This window comes from Glycine soja, chromosome 3, assembly GCF_004193775.1.
Source record: "Glycine soja cultivar W05 chromosome 3, ASM419377v2, whole genome shotgun sequence".
In the NCBI taxonomy this organism is placed as follows: Eukaryota; Viridiplantae; Streptophyta; class Magnoliopsida; order Fabales; family Fabaceae; genus Glycine; species Glycine soja.
In genome coordinates this window covers 33,448,951-33,461,285 of record NC_041004.1, presented here as the reverse complement: position 1 = coordinate 33,461,285, position 12,335 = coordinate 33,448,951, and the positions used below count along the sequence as shown (strand labels likewise).

The 12,335-nt window shown below is 35.8% G+C and overlaps 1 long non-coding RNA gene across 1 annotated transcript; it reads right to left on the bottom strand.

Moving 5' to 3' along the window:
- Nucleotides 1-3,283: 3,283 nt before the first annotated feature.
- Nucleotides 3,284-7,429, bottom strand: LOC114406510. Its single transcript, XR_003665445.1, has 4 exons — nucleotides 5,047-7,429; nucleotides 4,344-4,932; nucleotides 3,752-4,272; nucleotides 3,284-3,650 (listed from the first exon to the last, which is right to left on the bottom strand). It is a non-coding gene; the product is annotated as an uncharacterized LOC114406510 (long non-coding RNA).
- Between the last annotated feature and the right edge of the window lie 4,906 nt (nucleotides 7,430-12,335).

The following is a 12,335-nucleotide window of genomic DNA, read 5'->3' as shown; positions in this document are numbered from 1 at the left end:
TATGATTGCATGGTGGTATGAAATACTTTTAAAGTTTAATAGTAAATAATTGAATTTTTTTAGTTTTTTATGTTTAATATATTTGAATGAAAATAGTGATATGTTATTTAATTATGCATTTTGTGTTTTTATTATGTACTCATATATGGTCGTATGTTATTGGTAGTTTTACATTTTGTAGATGTTTAGGGTTTAGAGTTTAGGGGTAGTGGCTAGGGTTTAGGGCTTAGTGCTCATGGGCTAGGGTTTAGGGATGTGGGGGCTTGGTGTAGGGTTTAGCTGCAAGGGTTTATGGTTAGGGTTATGTAGTCATATTCTTATTTATGTTTAATTTATTTGAATGAAAATATTCATGTTATTTAATTATGTGTTTTGTGTTTTAATTAGGTAGTCATATATGGTCGTATGTTATTGGTAGTTTTACAATTTGTAGATGTTTAGGGTTTAGGGTTTAAGGGTAGTGGCTAGGGTTTAAGGCTTAGTGCTCATGGGGTAAGGTCTATGGATGTGGGGGCTTGGTGTAGGGTTTAGTTGCAAGGGTTTAGGGTTATGTAGTCGTATTCTTATTTGTGTTTAATTTTTCCAGGCTATAACAAATTTTTTCTTGTGGGAGATTATCCATGTTTCGTTAACATAGTAAACAAACATTGGCCAAAGTGAACAAGCAATTTTAAACTTCTTAAGGCATTCATGAAACTATTGTTCGGAAGGACAATCAACCAGACTTCCCCAGGCATCCATGACATACTCCCAAGCATTTTTTTGACCAATTAGGGATTTACATTTTGCCTTGACATTCTTGTCGATGTGAAACCTGCATAACAAGTTTGTACACTCAGGGAACACAGTTTCCACTGCATTCATCAATGCTAGGTCTTTGTCAGTCACAATAACTACAAGGAGGCCATCACGTCTTAGAAATATACCTCGAAACCGTTCTAAAGCTCATACCACATTATTAACACATTCACCCTCCAGATATGCAAAACCAACAACGAATGTCATCCCCGTTGGTGTCACACCAACAAAGTCAAATAGTGGGAGTCTGTATCTATTTGTTTTGTAGGTACTGTCTATCAAAAACACAATATTACATGCATTGCATAACTTCACTGCATCAGGGTGACACCAAAATATATCACGTACCGCGTCTTCATCCTTTAATCTATGCCAATGAATATATTGATTCCGTTCAAGAAACTTTATTAGATGTTGCATTTCAGTATCACTTCCTCTAATGGAAGAACGGTATGCACTTCTTGCATTGCATATTTGTTTGATTGTTGTACAACTATTGACATTGTGCTCCTTCAATGTTAACAGAATGTTTCTTGGTTTCACCATTGACTTGGTCATATCAGCAATAATTGTCTTTTCATCCTTAGTCAATCGCCCAATGTATAGATATCCAACTAATGACTTGGCCAATTCATGATTATGAATCCCACACATCAACTTCACCATCCAACCTTGCCCTCTAATCACTGGTTTCCCACGAAGCTTGAAGGGACACCCACATTTTCTACTCTCAGTATCTCTTCTAACAAAATCTTTCTTCTTACACCTACGCTGACTACTCCTTTCACAACCAGTTAACACAAGTGAAGTCCTTCCTTTACTACCAATCTGTGTGTCAGACCTCATAATGACTGCAACAAATCCGTTTTCATGAGCAACTGATCGAGCCCACTGCAAAACATCATTTCGAGTACCAAACACCTACAACGCAACCTAGACAATTTTAGTCTTCTACAACACATTCATTTTATCAAATCACTCACAATAATGAACATTATTACCTGAGAAGTATTGAACGCTTCCAAATAATCAACATGTTTTTCATTCACACCACATTCTTGTTTATTTTGATCATCCATATCAACTTCTTTAGACATTATACCATCATACATCTATTGATCTTCGTCTATCTTAACAACAAATCAAAAATTTCCACATCATACAAAACTCTACATAATTATACAAACTACAAATAAATAAAAATCTTATATCAGTCCCTATACTTTATATTTTAATTCCATTTTAGTCCTTATCATCAAAATTTGATTAATATTATCAATAAAAATTAAATACATAAATATTACCAAATAATTTGTAACTAATTTATCATAAGAAAATTTGTAATAAAAAATTAGTGATAATTTATAACTAATTTGTAGATAAATAATTAAATTATATACTAATACTATATATAATTTGTAATAAATATATAATTCATAATTTGTAATAAAATATAAACTATATGGACTAAAAAAATCACTATCAAACTATAGAGACTAAAAAGATATGAATCATGAAACTATAGGGACCAAATGAGTAATTTAACATAAAATGAATAGGTAATTTAGTCCCTGAGATTGTAACCAGTTTGCATATTAGTCCCTGACTTAAATTTTAACTCAAAATAGTCCCTAACTTTACATAAGTTTTGCAAAATAGTCCTTGTCGTTAAATTCTCAGGTGACGGCGTTAGTGAGGTGCATAGGTGGCAATTCAGTGCCACGTAGATTGTCCAACGTGGCACTGAGGTCTGCATCTATAAATTCTCTCTCACGCAAGGTTGCTTCTTCTTCTTCCCCAAATAAATTAGGGTTTACGAAACTGCTGGTTTCCCAAGCTGAGTCGCTTCTTCTTCTTCTCCTCTGAGGCTCAGTCGCTGCTTCTTGTTCACTTGATTTCTCCATGTCTGCAAGTGGCAGTTGTTGTGCATTTTCTGGTAGTTTCATTCGGCAATGCCACCATGGATGACGTGCAGCTATTCGAACTGCAAGAACAAGGAGGAACCCAGGAAGGCTATTCTATACTTGTGCATTACCCCAAAAAAACCCAAATAACTGTCAATTTTTTCAATGGGTTGAAGAAGAAAACCAACTTTCTAATTCGTCTTCTGTCTCAAGAGAAACAATGGTAGTGGTTGATTTGAGGCTACAAATTGAAGCTTTGCAGAAGAAAATGAGAAATTTAACAAACATTGTGTTGTTAGGTTTTTCATTTTTAATTGTAATGTTAGTTTTAGGGGGAATGTATTTTAGGTAAAATGTGTAATAACATCTTTTGATATTGTAATTGTTGTTTTGCTGAAGAATTTGTAGTAGGAAGTAATTTGTTGCTACTGCCAATTACCCATTTCAATTAAATATAATCTGTTGGTGAAATTTGTTGCTGAAATTTGCAGTTTATTAAATATAATTTGTTGTTGTATAACCTTCTGAATTTATTGAAGTAGCACTAAACTAGGTGGTCCTACTCCAACTCCAAATCCAACACAGTGTATAATTTATAAAAGAAAGAGAAGAAACATGACATTAAATCAATTTCACATAATGTTTGACATCCCAAAGCATGGTAGTTAGAAGCAATTGTTCAGTAGGCCATAATGTTTACATCATTTCACATGCCAGTGAAGCTTTCAAAATATACAACTACACATCCTAATATCAAAATGCAACAAAAAATGCTTCTTCAGTTTTCTTCATCAGCAACCTTCAAACTCGACAACCTTCAAAATGCAACAAAAAATGGATATTCAGTTTTCTTTATACTGCATCATCTTTATCAGTAACCTTTCTTTGTTTTGCTCTTGTTATGGTTAGCTTATTCCTTGCTATTGGTGGAACAATAGTTGCAGGGACCTACATGCAAATGCCAAACATGAATAATTGTAATATATAAAAATGGAGTGCTGCAACAAATTAGGTTGAGATAAAACTACTTTGTTGTGACAAATATTTACCATCAACTCCATGTCACTATCTTGTGACAAATGAGGTTGAGATAAATTAATCTCCATCGGATCTTGTTGAACATGAGCAGCAGCTTCTTCACCCTCATTCAAAGCTTGTTCATCTTGAGATAATAGGTGGTCATCCTCATTTGAAGTTGATGGTGCAACATATTTCTTTGGCCTAACAGGAACTCCAATGTTTTTACAGCTTCTAATGTTATGATTGGTTTGGCCACACCTTCCACATGTAAACTCAACCAATTTCCTCTTTAGCCTATGTCCTGTGACATTGTCCTCATCTACAGATCTCCTTCTATTTTTCTTTGGCCTTCCTCTCTGGACCCTTTTATGTGGTGGAACAGGGTGTGTATACTGCGTCTGGGCCCCAATATTGTGGTCCTTGGACTGGTTCAATAAAATGCTGGTATGTCTTATTATAAGCTTCTATTGACAGCCACTCATGACACACATGTCCTCAGGCTTCCCTCCTTTGTGAATTATTGTTGCAATGACATGTCGGCATGGCATCCCTACATCAAAGTTGTAAAATCAGCACACATGTAGGTTAGGAATGAAAAAAAAAAACTATAAAGAACACAACCTGTTAGTTGTCATACTCCACAAGTGCATGTGCATTCAGCTAAATTGACCTCAACCTTATTCCCTCACATGTGGACCTCATACCTCAGGCCCATGTTATCACCACACCAAATGGGAGTCCATTGATCAAAATGAATTTCTTTTTCTAGTCTTTTATACTTCACTGGACATAATGGTCCAGGCTTTCCAGAAAGTTTAACCTTGCGGGCAGCCATGGTTCTCATGATATAACTTCTAATTTCTTCAAGCATTGTGATAATAGGCTTGCATCTGTAATGCAGAATTCTGGAATTGAATACCTCACAAGTGTTGTTGCATATATTGTCCACCTTGGATATTGTACTGAAGTGGGCTTTTGTCCATGCTTGTTTGCGCCATTTATTCAAATACTCACAAGCCTGGTAGTTGATTGTATTCAAATGGGCCATATGGCCTTCAAACTCAGCAACACTAGTGGATTTTGCACATTGCCACACAATTCCTTTAAGTTCCTTGCTTTTCCATTGCTTTGTAAAATTTTTCCAAAGATGCAAGACACAGAATCTATGAGGTGCACCAGACATGACTTCCTGTAAAGCTGAAATAAGTACCTGAAAAATTGCAGCAAAGTAGTAAATACTTCTGGACTAGTCCCTAACTTATGTCATTAACTTCAATTAAATACCTAACTTATGATAAAAATTGCAAATCACACCATGTCATACCTTTTGCATGTCCGACATGAAATTCCACCCATTATGTATGTAATCCCCAAGATCTTCGTGCAACAAAGTTAAAAACCATTTTCAATTGTCTTTGTTCTCAATGTCCACAACAACATAAGCAATAACAAAGATGTGGTTATTGCCATCAAGCCCAACAGCAGAGAGCAAGTTTCCTTCAAATGCACTTTTTAGGAAACATCCGTCTAGACCTATGCATAGTCTACATCCAGCAACAAACCTCTTTTTACCGCCAGCAAGACAAATATATAGCCTCTGAAATTGTGGTGGACCTTCTGGACTTGGCACTGTGTTGATCTTAACTGTTGATCCAGGATTGCTCCTCAACAATTCATGTGCATAATCAAATACTATGGCATATTGTTTCCTCTCATTCCCTTCCACTAGTTGCTTTGCTTCTTTCATGGCTCTCCATATCTTTGTAACTTCAATGTGCACTCCAAACTCTTGCTTGAAATATTCCAAAGCTTCAACACATTTAAGGGTTGGCTACATTCTGAGTTTGCCCTCAAGTTTACTGACCACCCACTGTCTATTTGCTTGTTTGTTGTTCACTTCTCTGCAGCAATTATGGTTATGCTTAAATGTCTTTATCTGAAAAGAGTTTCTAACTTCATTCTTTGCACAGTAGATTTCCCAATCACAAAATGTCTTCTTGCATTTTGCTCTAGCCCTCTGTTTATCATTCTTCTTCCACTTGAACTCCCTGCCCATCAATATGCTATACTCCCTCAAGGCAGATTTAAATTCATATAGAGTACCAAACTTCATCCCTAATTCCAACTTCTGTTCACCAACTCCACTACTTTGACTATATTGAGGATAAACTTCAACATCCTCATCTTCATCATCACTACTAATGGGGATATTAAGCTCCTCTGAATGATAACCATCTGTCTCAACTTCAGCTTCAACTTCATTCATCATACAAGAGAAATTTGTAAACCACTCATCATTGTCAACTTCCTTTTCCTCCTCACTATCAGCAACATCTCTCTCTTCACCACCACCATCTCTCTGCTCACCAGCATCAACATCCCTCCGCTCACCAGCATCTCTCTGCTCACCAGCATCCCTCTACTCACCAGCATCAGTATCCCTCTGCTCACCACCATCTCTCTGCTCACTAGCATCAGCATCCCTCTGCTCACCACCATCTCTCTGCTCTCCAGCACCAACATGCTCACCAGCACCAACATCTGCATCAATGGTGATCAAGTAAAAATTAATCATATTAATTAATTATAGTAACCATGTCGGACCAAGTACAAATGAATTAAAACTTAGCTTCCTCATGGCCAACAACAGGTACATCATCTAAATCATCCTCATTCTCAACAGCTTCTGGAATTGGATCACATTCCAAGTACAACATCTGTGGGACTTCTTCTAAAATTGGATCTACTTCATGATGAAAATAAACATTTATCTCATTCTCATTTTCAAAAGCATCCCTAACTAAGTGTAATATATCTCCATCAGTTGTACAACTCCTTAACCTATGATTAAAATCTAGTCCTTATCAATCAACCAAAAACATTCTCCTATATTGTTATTCTTCTTACAAGCTTTCACCAGATCATATAAGATAAATGCATTCAGGCAATCTGCAGATATATCCTCCCAAACGTCAAATTCTCCGCCTATATTTTCAACCTTTCCATCACTGGCACGTGGAGTGAATCTTCCTCCATGGTGCAATATTAAAGTTATATTGTCATTCATTCTACACAATCAGAAACCACAAACATTGTCATATATTAGGAAATAAAAAACCTAACTCAAACTCAAACATAGGCACATCACACAACAACATACAATGTCATCTATAAAAACAAAGCATCATAAACGAAAATAATAAAAGACCATAAACCTCCCTACGAAGAGCGAAGACAATGCAAATGAAACCCCTTGAACATATAAAACCCCAAATGAAACCACCAAAACAATGCAAACAAAATGAATGCAAAAAAACCACCAACTTGATTGCCAAGCGCGAACACTCACAATCACCGACAAAGAGAATGCAGGGGAGGGAAGAGCAAACTGCAAACAGTTAAAAAACCCTACAAGCAGTAAGACAGTGAAAGGGAAAATGCGTTTACTTCATTTTTGATTTCTTTTTAACCTAATTTTTCAATTCAGTCCTTGCCTTGCCACATAGGATTGCTGACTTGGACTCAAACATGCCACATTGGGATGCTTACGTGGACTGAGGTTTGCCAAATAGACATTTGATTAACGGAGGAAATTAGATTTTAACAGTAGGGACTTATTTGCATAACGGAGGTAAAGTTAGGGACTATTTTGAATTAAAATTTAAGTCAGGGACTAATATGCAAACTGGTTACAATCTTAGGGACTAAATTGCCTATTCACTCTTTAACATATTAACAATTAAAAAAAATATAACTTTAAGGAATTAAAAAAAATCAAAAAACCAATACGGATGAAGTTGATCCATATGGTTTATACGAATGAAGTTCATCTGTATAAAACATACGGATCAACTTCATCCGTATGGTTTATACGGATGAACTTCATCTGTATAAACCATACGGATGAAGTTGATCCGTATGCTTTATACGGATGAACTTCGTACTTACGGATCAACTTCATCCGTATAAATCATACGGATCAAGTTGATCCATATGTGAAAAATTGGCTTACGGATCACCACTTAGCCAAAAAAGTGTACCTGGTGTACCTCCGACGAAAACGAACCAACAACCGCAACAATCACCGACTAGTAACACTTTCACCTCCACCAAACCACTACCTCTCTCAACAATGGAAAACCAACACGAAAGGGAGAAAGGGAAGCACAAAACCATTAGCGCATAAAAAAACCGAAAAAGTAACTTAAAAAGGAACAACAAACTAGGGGCATTTTGGGCATTAATGAAAAATGTTGGGTGCACCTAGCAACACCCTCGGTTGGGGGGTGTAAATAATTTTGCGAAGGCATTAATATATTTTCCAACAATAACAATGTTTAAGTGATTTAAATGTTCATGAAATAATAAAATGTAAAAGATACAATCTAGACTACAACTATTATCATAAATATTTTCTAGTAGAAATCATGTCTCTTTCTGCTGAGGTATGACCATTCTTCATATCTATTGGTTCTAACGACTCTTTTAATACTAGCTATAAATTCAAGATCAGAAATTGTACAAACTAGAAGCTAAAGCTAATTAAGGTGGATGTTATTGATACGGTATGATTTGTCTTACTCCTATCCACCTTCCTTCTTTTTCTTTTTAAGTACAAGTGTACAACTAATGCACAAGCTAAATTTTAAACATAAAGCATTTAACAAACTACTTTTGCTCCACACTCCACTAAACTACCTTTAGCAGCTTAAGTAACCTTTCTATTTTTTCTTCTTTAGCGGCAAAGAAACACTAAAATCAAATGCCTTCTTCGATCCTAGTATGAGAAATGCTTTAAGTGTTAAGCAAATTTTGCCTGCATACAGACCACATCAAGCACTTGAAATCAAGATTCTATCATTATAGGAGGTGGAGATAAAAACAAACAATAAAGAAGGAACTACCAAACACCATGCAAGCTCTTTTTATCCCTTTAATTTTCTATTGCCTACTCACACTTAAGTTTTTGAGTTTGATATGCCATCAGTCTAATTTTTTTTAATAATTACACTAACGATCCATGAGATTTCATAAAATTACATCGACATTCCCTATTTTTTTAACCATTATAGTAATCTCTGTTTTAGGGAATGCAAGTATAATATAAGAAAATGTCAGTGTAATATTTTCAAATATAAAAGGGATTAGTGAATAGGAATAAAAAAAAGTTAATGTTACGTGTAATTTGAAAAAAGTCAGGGATTGTGAGTGTAATTTGAGTTGTTTTTTATGAATCATTTACTTGAGTTTGATCTGCTTAGTTTAATTTTCTTCTTTATCGTGATGAGGCAAGTAGCATGATCCTAATATTAACTTATGGGTCTTGCCTAAAGGAGTTTTCCTGCCCCAATCAAATCCACATGTTGATAAATGTCAACTATTCAATGCTTTTAAAATATTAATGACAAAACACCTTAATGAACCTTTCCATGTAATTAAAGATGGGATGCAACCATAACTTTTTAACTCAAAATAGCATTAGTCAAAATCCCCATGCTTAAAATACTTGCAGTACTCTTCAATCCTTTTAAAATTACTTCAATCATAAATGGATGCTTATTATAGCCATAACCACAAATAGTCAACTACAAGTGGAGATTAATTGGAGATTAAGCAAGATGTGTGTGCGCTTTATGAGAAGATATGAAAGACTCATAGAGGAGTATAAAGAAAAATAATTATAAGCATGACATTAAATGTGAAGGATGCTCTATGGAAAAGAGAAGCAAATTATGAAGAAATGTCACATATAACATATTGGTGATGTCTAAAATCAATCTAATAAGACTGAGACTTCATATTCAGCAGTAACTATTTCAAATTGCAAAAAGCTGGCAAATATCTGTGATACTTATAGCTTTATTATAGTTCATGATTTACTTATACTCATTTAATTTAATTTATTACATTATTCAATTTATACATTATCGAGCCCAATATCTTGGTTTACTGGACGTGTACCATTTGAGCTTCGTTGGGCCGAGCCCCAATGGTCTGACCCGATCCAGAGAATAAATAATATTTCTGTTACCATTAATATTTTAATCTTATGGTTCAGGTATTAAGGGATCTAATCTAATCATATCCTATCATAATTCTCTTATATCTTACCTAATCATATCTTATTTTAAGAGTTATGGAGATAAAGATATGATTAAATCTTACCATAACTAAAGAACCTTTATATAACATGAAGACGTTGATGATGCTGAAGAAACTGTTGATGATGTTGAGGGATTTCCAGGTGGGCCGCGTGACCCATCGGTGCTGACTGACTATGGTGACCATGTTGTAGTCATCGTATGGAATGAAGAGGTATTTAAATTTTTTAGTTAAACTTATTTGTTAAGTATTTGTTATTATTTAAATTTGTCATAATTTTAATTATTATTTTTATAAGTTGTTGAATCATTTATTTGTTTTTTGCAAGAATATCCTGAATTGAAGTTATCCTCCCATGGAAAGAAGGTTCAGAAATTTGGGAGACCTGCTCCAAAAATTGAAAGGCTAGTCGCTGCCACATAATTAAGTCCTTTGATCACATGTTCAGTAGACACTGGCGATCAGGGACTTATATCCCCTTTTGTGAAGAGGTGGCATAAGGAAACTAGCAATTTCCATCTTCCTGTTGGAGATCTGACCATCACCCTGGATGATGTGGCGTCTCTACTTCATCTTCCAATTATAGGCACATTCCACAGCTTCGAGCCTCTGCATGTCGACGAAGCAATCTTGATGTTGATGGAGTTACTTGAAGTCTCCAGAGAGGAAGCTAGAGATGAGACAACATAATGTCATGAGGCATACGTACGCCTATCATAGCTACAAGATATATATCAGAGTAGATGTGAGGCCGGACATTGACTGTTGCAGCTCGTGCCTATTTGCTGCATTTGTTAGGTTGCACTCTTTTTGCTAACAAGAGTGCAACACATGTTCATGTTATTTTTTTGACGCTTTCTGAGACTTAAGTCAGAGTGGAAGCTATGCATGGGGAACTTCCGCCCTAGTGCATATGTATGATCATTTGAATGATGCTAGTAAGAGCGGCGACCGACAGCTTGTTAGTTACATCACTCTATTACAGGAAATTAATATGTTTTTAATATGTTAATTTGGACTATGTTTTTAATATGTTCATTTGACATTTGTTTTATTTTGATCTAATCTTTGTAGTGTTGGATATATGGGCATTTTTCCTCTGTTGCTGAGTGTTTGACTGATCCAGACTATGATGAGATCTCACCACGTGCCTGCCGGTGGATTGCTACGAAGACTTCTTTGAAGTCATTACCTGCATTGATGTACTAGAAACATCTAGATGGATTCACAATTCCTGATGTTTGCTGGATGCCTTACGGTGAGCACCACGGAGTGCAAGAGTTTGATTTGATTTCATGCTTTTCAGGTCATCTACGATGGGGTCCCATTGTGGTCAGACACCGACCAAAGAGGGTGGTGCGCAACTTGGATACGTTCATACCATTCCTCCATAGACTATAGGTTTCATGTTATCATTTGAAGATATTGACGATAGGTGGATGCATTACTTTGACTATCTTGCAGTAGCAGGGAAGATATGTGTTGTGTCAGGACAATGTGCATCAGATTACATGGAATGATTCCTCATGATTTCTCATCCATTCATGACATCGGCACAACCTGCTGATCTGGCTAGACATCCACCTGTGACGCAGGATGTTCCATATGTGGAGCCACATATCCCTGAGGTCCTAGTGGCACCAGCAATAGCAGCGGCCCATGCCAAGAAGAAGGATTCTTGCCAGCATAATGTACACACTCAAACTCAGCAACAATCTAATTTAAAGCATACCTTGAAACCATGCCAAGAAGCCTCTTGTATAAGGTAACTTTAAAAACATGTCCAACCACATGTGTACTTGTTTCAAAGGATGCTTTAATTTTAGTGTGTTGCAACATGATCATGTTATTTATGGAATCCCAAACACTACATAAGTCTCCAAGGCTATTATGTAATACTCTTTTTAAAGCTCAATGAACAGATTCAACCCTACATTTGAAATACATAAAAAAATAAACAAATACAATAATTAAAATTCATCAATTCATCAACCCTAATACAAAAACTTGAACATTTTCATACTTGTTTGTTGTTGTGTTTCCTAAGTGCATCACCTCATTCTTCCAGGTTGTAACAATTTTTTTCTTGTGGGGGATTATTCATGTTTCATTAACATAGTCAACAAACATTGACCAAGGTGAACAAGCAATTTCAAACTTCTTAAGGCAATCATCAAACTGATGTTCCGAAGGACAATCAACCAAACTTCCTCAGGCATCCATCATATACTCCCAAGCATTTTTTTGACCAATTAGAGATTTACATTTTGCCTTGACATTCTTGTCGATGTGAAACCTACACAACAAGTCTGTACACTCAGGGAATATAGTTTTCACTGCATTCTTCAATGATAGGTCTCTGTCAATCACAATAACTCTAGGGAGGGCATCACGTCTTAGAAATAAACCTTGAAACCGTTTTAAAGCCCATACCACAGCATCAGGGTGGCACTGAAAGATATCACGTACCACATCTTCATCCATTAATCTATGCCAATGAATATATTGATA